Below are 15,345 nucleotides of genomic sequence, written 5' to 3'. Positions count from 1 at the left end.
TGGCTGTAATGACAAAATTGGCACATTTCGAGATTTTGAAGGTATATTTGGACGCTTGCTTGAAAAAGCAGCGTTAATTTAAATATCACATGTTAAATGCCTATCTTTCCTGACTTCAAGTTACAGAAAACAAAATTAAAAAATCTATCATTGAATAATCATAATAAATTAACCAAATATACTATTTTAGCAATTTTGGCCAATCTGCAGACAAATTAAATCTCAAAAAATGACTAAGTTCAGCTAATTAATATGCAAAATTGATGCCAATAGAAAACCGTACATGATATAAAGGTGCGGGTTTTTTTTGCACACATATGTATACAACGTTCTTTCAATTGATAACAAAAAATACACAAAAGTAATTAATTATGCAAATTAGGTAATTACAGCTAATTATGTATTTATGATATTATTATGTAAATTAGGCATGAGTAATTTTAGGTTTTTTTTCAATATTTAATGAACGTCTGTTCATTCATCATAATTTTTTTAAGTATGATCCTGTTATGAGCTTGAATAAATGAACTGCAGTTAATTATTTAAAAACAATACAAAAAAAATAAAAAGTTTGACATTTTGAGGGTGTCTAGAATATAATTTTCATTTTTACTGTAAACATGGTATGTGTCACCATTACTCAAAGCCAAGTCCGAAAAGTAAAAATTAAAATTCAGTTGCAATGAGACTTTAAATTAACATTTTGTCATCTGGATTAACATGGGAGGACAATCGGTAAAGTGAACAGCAATTTTACTGTACCGTGTACCGTATACAAAAATAGTATGGCCTTGGACACACACAATGGCTTAGAGCTATTGTGGTTTGGAAAATTACTCCCTAAAAAAAACATTGATTATTGTTTTGCTTCAACTGGTTTTAGGGAAGTGTTTCATTTGTTGTCGACGGAATTAATTTACATGCTAAGAAAGATTAGTATTTCAGCTAAATGGTGGTAGTTCCTTTACTTCAATAGGCCTATATTTACTGATTTATGAGCGATCTTCAAAAATCCTAAAAACAGGCAGTAGCTCTTAAACAAAACAATTTTTAATTTTTGAGGACCCGATGTTAGCCTCGGAAAGGTTTCACACATCATATATTAAAAATTTAAACAATTTGGATAAATGAAGCATATGAATAAATTCATTTATCGACATGGATGTTTTCTAAAATTTGCCAAATTTGAAGCGTGCCCTTTTCAATTCACTGTTATGCTTGCATGCACAGTGTAGCAGAATTATTGTGCAGCCACTGTGACATACCTAATACTATCTACTGAAGATAGCACATAGTTTGTTTTGTATTTCACATATGCTATCTATTGAAGATAACACTTGGATCGGTTTGTATGCCATATAGGTGCTGTCTGCTAAAGAGCACTTTGATTGTTTTGTATTCATGTGCTATCTTCAGTAGATATGAGGGGCAATTGATAAGTTTGTGACCTAAGGTAGAAGATGAGCTATACAGTTGTTAACTGATATTCTTTGCAGTTCACTGAATGATTACACAGAAAGTTTGAAGTAATTTTTTTTTCTAGTTTTTCTGTTAGAGACAATTGAACCTTGACAGTCAGCAGTTTCTAAGAATTGTCAATTTAGACCCTGTGGGGATGGTGGCTGGCTTTCCTGGGCAGGGATTGTATTCCAGTCTCTCCTTTCCACGTTTGAACTCGACAGCCCACTTCATGCTGTACGAAGAGGAACCTCCAAGTGTGGTCACTACGACTTAGTGGACCTGCTTGGGTGTTAAGCCCTTGAGATCAAGGTAGTGGATGACAATGTGGATTCCCCCAGTTTTTTCCTTCAATTTTCATGTTTTTCTTGTTTTTTCAATTCTCAGAAACCGCTGTCAATGGCCCATGGTTCAGCTATGGTGCGGTAACTGCTCTAGTTACTCCATATCTCAATTTCAAATTTGCCGTGTTTGGCCTCCATGGACCAGATCATATCACAATTTAAGATGTTCTATAGTGTGCCTTTAAGTGGCCAAGCAGGTTTGCCTGCCTTTTTACAGGTCTGCTGATATTTTTTACTGGATGAATTAAATATAACAATAATATATTTGGGGAATTTTTTTAAAATTCAATATTACTGTAGGGGCGTATGTGTGTAGGTGTGTATGTATGTCATTATGTACATAGAAAACCGGACTTACACATCCTTCATGAACAATTGAAAAAGGCATATATAGTTGAATTTCAAAGCCATTGCTAAGTATTTGAGCATCAGTGCTGCCATTGGCTCAAAATTTGTGTGGCAAATGCATGTCTGTGCCAGTGGCGTAGTGTGTGCCATCACATTGGGGGGGGGGGGCACCGACCATGATTGGTGGGGCACCGGATCTGATTGGGGGTACAAGTCGTCTTTCTGCAATTTTCCTATGGGATTTTAAAAATTTCAGATTGATTGGGGGGACATGTGCCCCTATGACGCTACACCACTGGTCTGTGCGGTCAATGCACCGAGCTAGTTTTCGCTCTTCTGGTTGCCATTTGCTTGGCTATGGGTTTGCTCTTTGCCATGGTTTGGATTTTTGCTTTTCATGTGCTTTCCATGGTTTCTCACTTTTTGCTTGTAATTAGATTTTGAATTTGCTGCCTGCTCTGCGAGCTTTATGTGGTGTTCTGTATTTTGCATACAGTGTGGTCCAAAAAGCACTTTACCCACTTTGAAAGCTTAATTTCTCAGAATTCAGAGCAGTCATTCCCAATATTGTTACATATTTTAAATATATATCTGTCTAAAAATGGGTCGAAAATCACTTTGTCCACACGCAATAAATCAATGGGATGTACCCAATTACTATCCGCATTGCATTAGGGCTAATGGGTAAACACCCTCGGCTTGTCATTCAAAAGTAATAAATGTTTTATATGCATGAATAAATTACAATCCAAGATGTTAATCCTTACTATTCATGCTAGATACAATAATGTACCCGAACTTCAATTCCGTGATTGACAAAGAATTATGAAATTAACAAATCAATCACAATACTCTGAAAAAGATTTTCATAAAAATATGCAAAAACAATTTGAAACGCCATGCGAGGCAAACTGTTGCGTATTATCAGTGGCGCATCGTGGCCGCCTTTTCCCGGGGGCTGAAGAAAAGCCCTTCCTCAACAGCCCGAAAAGGTTGCCCCAATTTTTTACGGTCGTTTGAAAAGTGAAGAGCCAAAAAAAAAAAAAAAAAAAGGATTTATAGGCGCTACCGCCCCAAAAGCAACACATTTTGATGTATAGTACAATTTTTTCACATTTTCCACTCTTTTTTCTTTACTAATTCTTTTTGCCGCCCCTTCTTCTGCCTCCACCCCTCTTTTTGCCGCCCCTTCTTCCCACCGTCCCTTCGATTTTGCCGCCCCTGCTTTTGACCCAAAATGTGATTTAAAAAAAGCAGGACTCGTCGGGAGCTGGCGCCCAAAGCCCCCCAAAAAAAAATATGCATGATTATATAGCTTGAGTATGGAGTATTAGGCAGTAGTTCGCCAGTTCTATTACGTCCACTCAGTCCTTCACATCTATTCAACATAATAATAATAGTTACTAATAGTAATGTACTTCTTATGATAGGTTTGGGTGGGATTCTGACAAGTCAAAAAAATATATCTGTTATTAAGTATACTTCTGCCAAAAAATCATGTCTTGTATTGTAAATTGCCATATCTTGACACCTTGAAATCCCGTCTAGAAATCCACAGTCACAATATGCAATCAAATTGTGAGGATTAATATCTTGGATTATAAAAATTAAGCTCATGCATGTAAAATTTTGAATGACAAGCGGAGGTTGTTTACCAATATGCATGCCTAGTGTATCCCTGTTGGTAATCGGATACATCCCATTGAATTTCGTGTGGACAAGGTGATTTTCGACCCTCTGACATAAAACTGCTGCCATTTTGTTACTTTGGCTTCTTTTTCTCATTTTTCCACATATTCTTAGAAAGCTATATTTTTAAGATATGTAACATTTTTGAGAATAGCTGCTCAAAACTTCGAGAACTGAACCTTTCAAATTGGGTAAAGTTTTTTTTGGACCACCCTGTATAATTGCACTTATCAAATAAAATACTTGAAATATGTATGTATATATGTTCTAATGTGTTTCCTCATGTAAATTATAGTTACTAAATATGTACTTATTTTTTTACACATGATTAGGCTACTTGTTACAAAGCCTAATGTTTACAAAATAAGGAAAGGAAATAAATAAAGTATGAAGAGATTTGCTTATTTTGGGTTTTGATGATGATGATGATGATGATAAAACATTAGTCTGAAGCTGAAATTATGAAGATGATGTTTTGACAAAGTCAAATTCTTATCATCTAATAGCATTTCAGTATTTCAGCTTGATTTTAATGTGCCTTGAATATAAAGTAGATCAAAGCAAAAGAATGTGTCCAGTGCTTATTTCATTAACCATAATTATATTTATTAGTTCTGAAGACCTCCATTTTTGAGTTCTTGGGACGTTTTTAGTTCCCAAAACCCTACTTTTTGTGATCAGTTCCTTAGACAAGCAGCGACTTGCTACAGGGTGTATCAAAATGATTGGTACCCGTCAGTTTTCAGGGATTATGGACAGGACTGCCGCAACACAATGCAACATAGATGTACCTAATTTGTGGACAAATAATGTGAACGATAATAAACTACAAATTAAGGCCATTTTACTGTGATCCAATTTGGGAGATGCAGGCTTGTCAATAAACATGAAAACGTATGGGTACCAATCATTTTGATACAGCCTGTATGATCCTCCCATCAAAGCTTATCAATGTGTGCATCCAACTAACACATGGATCAAACACGGAACTTTTTACACATAAAATCCATACGTTGGACCATTTTTAGCAGTGAAGCCAGCTCAAGCAGTACCTGTGTCCTTCAGTTCATTCATAACAAACGCTTGGAAAATACTGCACAAATTTTGAGATGTTTTTGATATCCCAGTTTGTAAATGTTAATGGTTTTGATATATTACGAAAGCAGCTTGCCAGCGTAGCAGGAAATTTTGCATGTTTAAAGGTTTCCATACTATTTTCATAAGCTTTTTATTCAAATGGCACCCATAAGTGTGTTCCATATATTATTACATACTAGAAAACAAACCTAGCTGGGGCATGTTGGTGTTTTGGAGGTATCTGATCCCAGCAAAATGTTCCAAAAATGTTCCCCTGGTCATGAGGTTTGTTGTCACCGAGTTTGAGCCATGGGCTCCATACAGATCTCCTGAAAATGCAATTCTAAGATTTGCCCCCAGATGACCTTTGATCTGACTCCTGCAAAATGTTCCAAAATGTACCCCTGGTCATGAGGTTTGTTGTCACCGAGTTTGAGCCCTACCTGACCCTTAACCTTGGGATGACATTTGCAGTTTCATACTCCCGAAGTCGAGGGATTATTTTGAGCAAGTTACAGCCTGATCGAGCAACTTGAATTTTGTCCTGACCTTTGACCTTGGATGACCTTTGCGGTTTCATACTCCCCAAGTGTCAGGGATCATTTTCAGCAAGTTAGCAGCCCAATTACCTCAGATGACCTTTGCGGTTTCATACTCCCCAAGTGTCAGGTATCAATTTTCTCAAGTTACAGCCCAATCGGATCAGACCTAATATTTGACCTTGGATACTCCCCAAGTGTCAGGGATCATTTTCCCGAGTTAAGGCTGATAGGAGCTACTTTAAATTCGACCTGACATTTGACCTCAGATGACCTTTGCAGTTTCCCCAAGTCTTGGGTTCATTTTACCTGAGTTACAGGCCAATCGGAGCAACTATAAATTTAACCTGACCTTTGACCTCGGATGATCTTTGCAGTTCCCCGTGTTACAGCCCAATCTGAACTTTAAATTTCATTTGACTTGGACAACCTAACAAATGCAAACTTGCTCTGGCTTGGACCAAGTCGCACCTAACCACCAAGTTGGAGGGAAGTTTTTCAGGAATTTCCAAAAATAGGGTCGGTATTCTTTTCGGCACATTTTCTTATTTCCAAAATTAGGGTTGGTCGGTTGAGGGCACTAATCTGATTATGTGCCCAAGAATAAGAGAGTAGCTAGGGCATACATGTGTTTGTTCTTCTGGATTTTTCCTGAGTTCATAATTTTTAATGGCAAAAATTTACACAATTGTTCTGCTTGATTTTCAGCCCATTTTGGGGTAATTTAGCCCAATTTCACACTGTTTTTCAAAATTTTCTATCAGGATATTTCACAAGCTATCAATCACACCCACAGTAGTAATATTATGGCAAACATAGCACGTTGGTCTATTTAGAAAAAAGTAAGGATGAATATAGGCTATATTTCTTATTTAAATCATTGAATTTGAAAGACATGACCTCTAAATGAGTACTCATATCCCATATGCATGTTCATAGGACAATCAAGTTACTTTATTACCGGTATATAATGTAGAGTAAAATACAGACAAATCTTATTTAGACCTTACAAGAAGTGAATAGGCCTACTTGCTTAGGCCCAGTATCCATAGGCTGTTCCCTTGTGGAGTGTGCCCTTGTTCCGTGTTCACTTGTTCCCATGTAACCTGCCACACAGACAACGAACCTTCAACGAAAGTTCAAAAATTTTGATATTTTTGGGCCAAAATTTCAGTCCAAAGTAAACAGTATTATTTTAAAGGTGGGTAACCTGATTGAAAATCTCATCCTCCACTTTACCTCATCAAAATGCTAATTTTGGTATGAGATGAAAGCTCATATTTTTCTCATAGACATTGAAATTTAACATTCCAAATTGGTGTATATCCGAAGAAATCATCAGCAGTTTTTTGATGATGTCTTTGGAAATCCAGCGAGTTGGAACTTCTAATTTCAATATTTCTGAGAAAAATAGGGCCTTTTACTTGAAATAAATACAATGGAAACTCATTAACACGAAGTTGTGCGGAATTCAAATTTTACTTCTTGTTATCAAGAGTTCGTGTTATCCAGTTCTAATAACATGTGAAATGTATGCTTGGGAATGTAAAACATACTTCTTGTTATCAGGAACTTCTTGTTAAGAGGGTTTGTGTTAACGAGTTGCCACTGTATATTACATTATATTACATTAATAAAAACACTGTAGACTACCAGTATCACACTGTATAAATGTTGGTAATTCCATTTTAGTCACATTTACATTTTCTTTTTGCATGAGTGCTTGAAAGGGATGACATTTTATGTTATACGCAAGTTTTAAATAATTTGATTTTTCAAATATATCAGGTCACCTTCCTTTAATAATCATTTTCTACTTTAAGGGGTATACACCTGCCCAATTTTGTGCCTATTTTTGCATTTTTCTCAAAATTATAGCGCATTGGTGATAAGTAAGATATGTTTATTATAGGGGCAAGGACTATAACTACTGCACTGGAAATTTTATTTCAGCACAGACAACAGTTATGGAGTTACAGTCAAAAATGAGGGAAAACCAATATTTGATCAATAAATCAATAACTACTTGCCTTGAGTTGCTGAATTTTCAGTGCAGTAGTTGTAGTCCTTGTCCCTATAATATACATATCTTACTTGTCACCAATGCGCTATAATTTTTGAGAAAAATGTAAAAATATGCTCAAAATTGGCCAGGCGCGTAGTACCCCTTAACAAAAGGAAATTTTGATGGTTGTCCCTTAATCTACTTTGAACTTTCATCCAAACTTTAACCATGGGTTTCACTGCTCCTTGTAAACAGACTCAATGCAGCACTCATAACTCATCTAGACCAGATGTGAAACAGACTCAACGCAGCACTCATAACTCATCTAGACCAGACGTGAAAAACCCCTGCGTATTTTAACTCTCCATGTAAAAGCAGCTTTATACATTTCAAACATCAGTGTTCAATTTGGTAGCTTAACCCTAACCCGCCAGGGGCTTTTTGACAACGGGAAGGGAAAGAAGGAAGATATAAAGAGAGAAAAGAAAGAAAAAAGAATTTGTTTGCTCTGGGTGGGATTCGAACCCGAGACCCCTCGCATGCCAATCACTGGGTCGGCGACACTTTGCCATGGGTCTTGGGCTTCGCTGGCCAGCAAAACCGTGCCTATCATCACACCACATGGGATGCATGCACAAACAGCGCATATATCAAGTAGTATTCTGTAGTACTCAGACGTGTTAGGGTTAAGCAAAGGGCGGAGGGGGGGGGGGGGCTCCTGGCTACCAGGGGGTTTTTTACCAGCTCATAGAGTCATGCAGTTAATTACTAAAAGTCTGCAAAAAATTTGCACGTAAATGTGGAAATGCAGACAAAACAATTAAACATGGCCCTCCTCTTCCTCGTTAGCTAGTTATTGTTTTAATATTATGAAGAAATCCATACAAGGTGTATCAAAATGATTGGGACCCATCAGATTGTTAGTCTAATCAAATACCTGCTTCTTCCACATTCAGCATTAGAGCCTCTTGAAATTACTACAATTTATTGTTTAATGACACACATCTACAAACAAGGTACATGTAGATGTAATGATGCATTTTGATGTAGCAGACTTGGCCATGTTCACTGGATATTTATGGGTACCAATCATTTTGATACACCCTGTACCATATTTTTGCTGAACCATGAAATAGTATCAGCATACATTAGTGTATCTTACTTACTTACTGACTGACTAACCTTTTGGTCTGAAATGGACATATCTCTAAATGCCACAAAAGTATGACCCCCCTCCCCAAGTGGTGTCAAATTAAAGAGAAAAAAGTAAAGAATATAATAAAAATATTTTTCCAACTGGGGTGGCACTCAACATAAGACCCGGGTCAATATTCATATTTCCTATCTCAAAAGCCAAGAAGGTATGAACCCCAAGTGGTGTAAAATGAAAGAGAACATAGTAAAGAATATAATAAAATGATTTTCCCACGGGGTAATACTCCTCATAGGACCTGGGTCAATAATCATATTTTGGGTCCTTCTCATATCTCGAAATGCCAAGGTTGTATGAGCTCCCGAGTGGTGTCAAATGAAAGAGAAAGAAGTAAAGAATGTGAAAATAATTTCTGTGGGGAGACACTCATCATAAGACTCGGGTCAATATTCCTATTTTGGGTCCTTTTCATATCTAGATAATAGATATCCAAAGAATGTATGACCCCCGGGGGACAGTGGTATACTGCAAAGGCCTGTGGTTCAGCTGTGGTACCGTAACGCTCTGGTTTTATATATTAATAATTAATAAATCTGGCATTTTAGACTGCATTATATTCAGGTTTTAATTTTTCACGATACCCTCAAACAATTGGTGCACACTGCACAGTCATTGACTTTATAAATAGGTCATCTTCTAAAGTTAAACTGTTTTAACGCAGTGTGTGTAATTTTCTGTGTGTGAAGTTTCTCAGTTTTTTCAGACCATGATGTCACCTGCTATGTTTCTGGTAGTTTACTGAATGTCATCCATTGCCCGCTTCGCCAATCATTTTCTTCCTTAGTCTGAGGCACTGCAATAAAATACAGAAAAATGCAGTAATGAAATCAAATTGTTCACATAATAGTACATTCACGTGATTTTACCAGCCAGTGGACTTTGAATGAAATCAGATCAAAATAGCCCTCATCATCAAGAAGTATTTTGAGCCCTGCTTGATTCACAGAACTGAAACAAAACTTGGGCAGAAAATGATCATTATCTCAGATTGGATAAATTCCCTGCTTGGCAGACATAGCAACCTTCCTTCTTTCCCTTGATGTGCAAATCTTTTGCAAAAGCACTTCTGCATTTATCTGCTATGTATATACTAGAGTGGTTTGTGGCACCGCAAATTTGAACCAGCTATCATTGAGTACATCTCGAAATACATGGGTGCTAAATGCAATATGTTCCCAAGTTGCACAAAATAGCTCGTATGAGTATAATACTATGTTCATGATGCAAATATATATGTGACATGTCATGTCAAAAGGAGACACTTTTGGGCAGGTTATCAATTTTAAGGTTTTTACATATAGAGATATTTTGCTCCACAATGCCGTTTTCCCCAATGAAATCAGACATTCCTAAGCGAAGATGCTGAGTTCGTAAGTTATGGTATTATAAAATTGGAAATTGGGATATCGGCCTTTTAAAATATTATTGACAATGTTGAGAGTAGGAATTACCTTGAAAATGTCTCAAAAAATACAAGATGCCAGTTATATTCCGATCTGAAACTATCTGACAATATATTTAACATTAATAACATCACAAATTCAAGCAACAAACCCAAATTGTAAAAAAATCACCCCGGGCAGATTTTTGGCTATTTCTCCATTTTCAATCCTGCCCAAAAGTGTCTCCTTTTGACATGACACGTCACATATATATTAAAAGTCAAAAATATTCAACAAAACATGATGCAATTCTCAGAGCATTGTGCAGAGCGACCATCTCGGTACTGGCAACCAGATATGAGATCTTGTGTGCAATATAATTGTGAATTAAAGGGCAGATCTATTGCAAAAACAAGTTCAAGAGAATAATTATTACATTACAAGTTGACACTTTTTTTTTTTTGTGTATTTCTCCTGAAAAAGGGAAATTGTGTGGGTAAATTGATCAAACTCAGTCACAAGCAGTATTGGGTAGCTGGCTACAAAAGTTATTGGTTGTTTTACGTCAGAGGTCATCCAAGGGGTCACAGGGGTCAAAAAAGGTCATTTTAACCGAAAATGCTCCGATTGAGCTGAAATTTAAATGCAATGATCCTTATGACATTCTAAACGTGTTTAAAATATTTTAAAATTTATTTAAGGTCATTAAGGGGTCATAAAGGGGTCAAAGGTCAAGTTTTTCAAAATGCTCCAATTGAGTTTAAATTTAAATGCAATGATCCCTATGACATCTTAAACATTTTAAAAATATTTTAAAATTCATTTAAGGTCATTAAGGGGTCATAAAGGGGTCAAAGGTCAAGTTTTTCAAAATGCTCCAATTGAGCTGAAATTTAAATGCAATGATCCTATGACATTCTAAATATTTGAAAAACATTGTAAGATTCATTTAAGGTCATTAAGGGGTCATAAAGGGGTCAAAGGTCAAGTTTTCCAAAATGGTCCAATTGAGCTGAAATTTATATGCAACAATCCTTATGACATTCTAAACATTTGAAAAACATTGTAAGATTCATTTAAGGTCATTAAGGGGTCATAAAGGGGTCAAAGGTCAAGTTTTCCAAAATGCTCAGATTGAGCTGAAATTTAAATGCAATGATCCTTATGACATTCTATACATGTTGAACATATTTTAAAATTCATTTAAGGTCATTAAGGGGCAATAAAGGGGTCAAAGGTCAAGTTTTCAAATTGCTTCAATTGAGCTGAAATTTAAATGCAATGATCCTTGTTACATCCTTAAGCCTAGATGTTTAATGTATCTGATTTCAACAAGGTGTCATTTAAAATTGAAGTTTATCCTATAGTGTTTAAATCTCCGCTTTCATTTCTGAAGCCAAGTGGTTGCTGCTTTTTATGTGATGGGTGACATATACCCTTGTGTAGAATATGTGGTTGGAATTCGCAATTTCAAGATGAAAGTGGTTAAATTTCCTGGATGTTTGCACTTTTAACAAAGCCTTTTAGATTTCAAGGTTTTTGCAGTGGTTATTCGTGACTGGAAATTCAGACTTTTGTGGAGGGATAAGCTTGGGAGGTGTGCACTTAATTGCTGGAATAACCCAATGCTCAACATCTCTCAAAATATTTGCTTTCTTTATTTTTCCCATTTTTAAAATTATGATATTCACCGTAAATTACCAACCCTCAACTTTAATTAATTAATTAGTAGATAATTAAATCTGGTCAACCAGAAAATTCACTTTAGGTTAGATGGAATCACTAACCTTGCAGAGTCGCATGTCCCAACAAGACGTGCCATTTCAAGTGGCAACGATTCAGCTGTCTGATGGCAGCGGGCACAGTTTTGACATTGACGACGTTGTTATTTTGGACCATGAACCCCGTTGGTTTGAACGAGGAGTCAAAGAAGCAGTGTGGGTACGAGCCGAACAACCGTCCCTCAACAGGAGCGGGGGCATTAGAGTTAATCTGTCACATGGTTGGGATCAGGTCATCAAGCAACTTCCTCATCGATTGACCTCGGATGACCCTAAATCATCCACCCAGCTGAAGGCCAAAGGTTTTGGCCGCAACGTTGGTGATTCCATCTAATCAAAAGTGAGTTTTTCTGGTTGACCAGATTTAATTATCTACTAATTGATCAAATCCCAGATGACTGAAAGTATACATAGTGGTAACCCTTAACTTTACTTACAGATTCAGCACACTCAGTTATCTGGTTGCACAGTTTGGTCCTGAGGCCATCACTTGAGTGAAATCAAGGTGTTTTTTTTTGTCCTCATTAACTTCTCAGATGCCGCAATACAAACAAGGCTGTTTTCACCTGTAGTCTTGACTTTTCTACAAAAACAATACAGTAAAATATCATAAATGAAACTAAACCTAAATGTAAAGAATAAACTGTAAAGCAAGGTACATATTCTCCATGCATATGTAACAGAGTATAAGTAATATGCAGAACTCTATTAATTAAACTGAGCCTGCTCACAACATCAAAGACAAGATGAATCTGGCCAACATTTCTTGTTAAATGTAAATGAATCTTCTAATATCTAACTTAAAATACATAATTTACTGCTTGAAATATGAAATGAAATGATTAAACAATACAGATAATACATACAGAGAAATCCTCAATACATGAAAGTTCCCATAATGCAGCTATTGCCCAATTTTGGTTGCAACATAAGATTTGAATTGTTTCTATGTATCCAAATGTTGACTATGAGCTTCTATGGTTATTTTTGGTAGACCAATGTATGAATGCTATTAAACCAGATACACACACAGATACACCCCATACATGTGTGTCCGACTGGGGACTTTTTTTTGACAATCGGGGACTTTTTATGAGTTGTGTTTCAACTGGGGACTTTTATGTGCCAAACTCCTACCAATCAGGACCTGTGTGTTTTCAAGTTTAGTACAACAGGGACCTCACCCTATCCCTAAAAAGACCCCAGTTGTAATGCTTTATTTTACATTTTCACCCATGGAGCCCTAGCCCAAGTTTTACAACTGGGGACGTCACCACTTGTAGCAAAGTCCCCAATTAGTGGGAAAAATGCACACAAAAGTCCCTATTCATAGGGTTTTACAAACGCACCCAAGGTTATCTTTCTGGCAACATCAAACTCACACAGTGCACTCACCAAGAGTTTAACAGAACATTCACACTGAATGATGGTACGTTGAGCCTGGAGGTCCATGTGAAGACTTTCTGAACTCTCATTATTGACCATCTGTAGTGGTACCTTCAAAAGGTAACTCATTATTGTTGTCCAAGATGTCAGTGGAGACATTGCTCCTGCAAACAAAAAATAGACAGGTTAGTGTCTACCAGTGGCGGCGCCAGGAATTTTTTTTTTTTCGGGGGGGGCATTAGGGGCCAAAGTGAATTTCAGGGGGCAAAATCAACAAAGTTTATGCAAAATTACCGTAAAAGTGGAAATTTTCGTAATTTTGGGTTTTTTCTGGGGGCAACAGGGGGCAAGAGTTCTGACTTGGGGGGGGGCATTTGCCCCCCTGACATGCCTCCTCCCCCTCCCCTTCTTGCCTCCAGTATTCTGATCGCCACAACTTTTGTGTATTTTTGATTACTTTATGGAAATTCAACCCCTTTTAAAGTCACCTTGCACAATGACCTTTAACCTTTCCCCAACATTCCATGTATTATGGAATCATTACATTCATTAACCTCCAATTATACAATATTCCGACGAGCCAAATAATGGTCAGAATTCATTCCGCCATTACAGGGGACCATTCACACCAAACTGATGTTGTAACTGCCCAATTGGGTGGAAAAGCGCTGCTTCAAAATAGTCATCTATTATATATTGTATTGCATTGTAAACTTTCAACATCCTTTTATCACACAGGTGATAGATCAGTTTAAAATTCCCGTAAAGCCTGCACCATTTCAAACTTTAGGTGGGATGGCCCCTTCAATGGTTGCCATTGAGGTGTATGAATGCGTGGAATAAGATTTGTGTATATCCTTGACACCTACAAGTGAATATCCAATTAAAATTGAACTTCTATACAATTTAAGGTTCATCCTCTTCAGTCATACCACTTTTCTTCGCATATCAATAAATGATGTACTATTCTTTTACAAACATGTCAAATTGGTTCACTATGATGTGACACATTTTGGGTGCATCTCGCTGTATGCACACTGTATCGCATTCCAATTTGTGTGTTGCAAAATTATGATATCACGTTTTCTGCATGACACTTTATTTTCTGCACAACAATTTCTGCTAAAGGGTAAAAAACAATTGCATGTTCTTGGGTCAACCAAATCCGCTGATTTTTCCCATTTTTTGAAAATTCCCTGAATGGCTAGAAACCCTGTTTTATATCAAACATTTCTTTGGTTACATTTACAGTTACATTTACAGGTATTTTATGGTGTCATTTACCAGAAAATACCATGGTGCTTACAAGAAATATACACAAAAAGTAAAAAACAAGGAACAGTTCAAGAAAACACATGAACAGGGATGGAGTCGTGGCAGATTTTATGTTCACATGTTGCGAATTTCATGCCGTAGCAGCTGCAATGTCAAATCTGCTTTTGCCACTGATTCTGTAGCTATGTCTTGGAATAGCGAGCCAGTTACTGTCAGAAAACGAGCTGAAGGTACGAGCAGGAACATAAACAGTAGATTTTAAACAGTACTAATGAGTACTTATTGGCAAACTGGAAGCCAGTGCAAGCCCGGGGGGGCACTCAACTTAAATTTTGGTAGGGGTGTGCGGCGCGGAGCGCCGAACTTTGGGAACTAAGAACTGATTTTCAGGCAAAATAGGGGCTTGAAGAACTGAAATTAGGGCCAAATTATAGGCTGTTGAGCTAAAAATTTCTAAATTATTTCCAAATTTGAGCTTTATGAGCTACAATTGTCAGTTTGAGGCTCAAAGAACTGGAGCAGATCCAAATGTGGGGCTTAAGGAACTGCCGGAGAGCCTGAAAAAGGGACCCTTGAGCGCCGCACATACCCGTACCACCTTAACATGTGAGTGCCCCCCCCGGAGTGCAAGGTTGTCAGGAGTCCTCCAACACTGTCACATATGGTACTAGTTACTAGTTGGTGGTAATCATGGTGTGGTAATATGTCACTTATTATATATGTCACTTTTTGGTGGTAATATCACTTCTATCTGGTACCAATCCAAGAAAAGGAATCACAGAGAATGGCAAAAAGTATGTACTTTTTCAAGGCAGATAGCAATTCTTCTAGGAGTTGTTGACATGGTT

General features: G+C 37.0%; 1 protein-coding gene and 1 long non-coding RNA gene across 2 annotated transcripts in view; one reads left to right on the top strand and one right to left on the bottom strand.

The window, feature by feature from the left end:
• The window catches only part of LOC140172354 (uncharacterized), a 262,997-nt gene that overhangs the window by 120,526 nt on the left and 127,126 nt on the right, over positions 1-15,345 (top strand). The window lies entirely within an intron of this gene.
• LOC140145566 (uncharacterized) lies at positions 9,430-13,327 on the bottom strand. The gene is made up of 3 exons (XR_011858099.1): positions 13,232-13,327; positions 12,274-12,419; positions 9,430-9,466 (listed from the first exon to the last, which is right to left on the bottom strand). It is a non-coding gene; the product is annotated as an uncharacterized lncRNA (long non-coding RNA).

Source organism: Amphiura filiformis, chromosome 2, assembly GCF_039555335.1.
Source record: "Amphiura filiformis chromosome 2, Afil_fr2py, whole genome shotgun sequence".
In the NCBI taxonomy this organism is placed as follows: Eukaryota; Metazoa; Echinodermata; class Ophiuroidea; order Amphilepidida; family Amphiuridae; genus Amphiura; species Amphiura filiformis.
Note: the sequence above shows the minus strand (reverse complement) of the source record. Positions and strands in the feature narration are given on the sequence as shown.